Source organism: Austrofundulus limnaeus, unplaced genomic scaffold, assembly GCF_001266775.1.
Source record: "Austrofundulus limnaeus strain Quisiro unplaced genomic scaffold, Austrofundulus_limnaeus-1.0 Scaffold223, whole genome shotgun sequence".
NCBI lineage: Eukaryota > Metazoa > Chordata > Actinopteri > Cyprinodontiformes > Rivulidae > Austrofundulus > Austrofundulus limnaeus.
Genome location: NW_013952625.1, coordinates 138,377 through 139,665, shown reverse-complemented (window position 1 = coordinate 139,665; position 1,289 = coordinate 138,377). Strand labels below are relative to the sequence as shown.

Here is a 1,289-nt window from a genome sequence, read left to right as displayed (position 1 = left end):
AAGCATATACTGTATATGTATATATATTTTACTGTGTGAATCACTTTATTCATCTTTGGATGTTACCACACAATGATTAGCCTGGCCCTTGCCTTCCTACGCAGCTCCGCTCAATTCTAGTTTCCCTTCTCTGCTCCGTCTGGGATTTCTCCCATTGAGATGGATTTCACTGGCAGATTTTTAGCCGGGCCAATCAGAGAGCAGAACGTCGATTTCTGCGCAGTGTCTGCTTGTAGTTTATTTTACCTGGACCAATCAGAGAACAGATGGAGGAACTTTCAATGACGTCGATTTTCTGCGCAGTGTCTGCTAGTTATTTTAGCATACGGCAGTGGAGGAAGTGAACCAGTCTGTGTTGATAAGGCTTCCAAATTAAAATAAATTTGTCTGACAAAGCAGCAGCTCTCATTTAGTCGTCTCGTTCGGCTCGGTACTTCTCTCCTCTCAGTAGGGTTGTTTACAGCACACGCGATTTTCGGTTAGCTTCTTAGCTTAGCCTCCTTCACAACGACATACATTGCAGCGAACTGATCCAGTCATTTTAAAATTCATCAGAGGCCACGCCTCCTGCAAGAAACGGTTCTCTATTCAGCAAGTCCAGACCCTCGTACGAAGCAAAGTGAAGGACAGGGTCTGGTTTAAACCAGGCTACACAATGATGTTATTCAAAAGAAATTTATCCCGCAGCCAAATTTAGCAACATAACTGATCATAGTGGGTTTTTTCAAATAGCTTGATTAATAAATAAATGAAACATGATGCCTAAATTCTTTAATATGAAGCTGTGTTGTTGTTTTGTCTGCTTGACCCTCACTGTTTTTATATTAGCCGTCATTCTCCTACATCCATCTATGAATTTTTTATTTGCTGTAAAAGCCGCTCGGCGAGCTCCTCYGCTGTAGAGAAGGGAAGCTGAGAGGCAGACGGCCACAGGCTGCCATCACATCGAGCCGGTCAGGCTGAGCGAATGTGTTAACCCAGTTCCTGTCTTAGTAGGAGCACACTGCCTTACATTTCAGTCACCTGAGGAGGCTGACAGTACAGGAAAACAAAACAAAAAACAAACAAACAAAAAAACAACAGTCTTTAGGAAACGTCCCACAACAGCTCTGTGATTTTTAACACAGAAGAGTCTCGGCTGCAGTCGYGGAGTCGTTAAAACAGAAATCCATGCCTCATTTTGTTTCCAGCTTATCGTGAGTTTAAGCTCCAACTCCTCAAACTGTGCCTGGAGTCAACCTACTTCACGTACGGGGGGCAATATTATAGGCAGAAACATGGGTGTGCCA

The 1,289-nt window shown here is 43.5% G+C and overlaps 1 protein-coding gene across 1 annotated transcript in view; it reads left to right on the top strand.

Annotated features, from left to right (window-relative positions):
• The window catches only part of neurl4 (neuralized E3 ubiquitin protein ligase 4), a gene marked incomplete in the record, with an annotated part of 45,752 nt that overhangs the window by 10,590 nt on the left and 33,873 nt on the right, over positions 1 to 1,289 (top strand).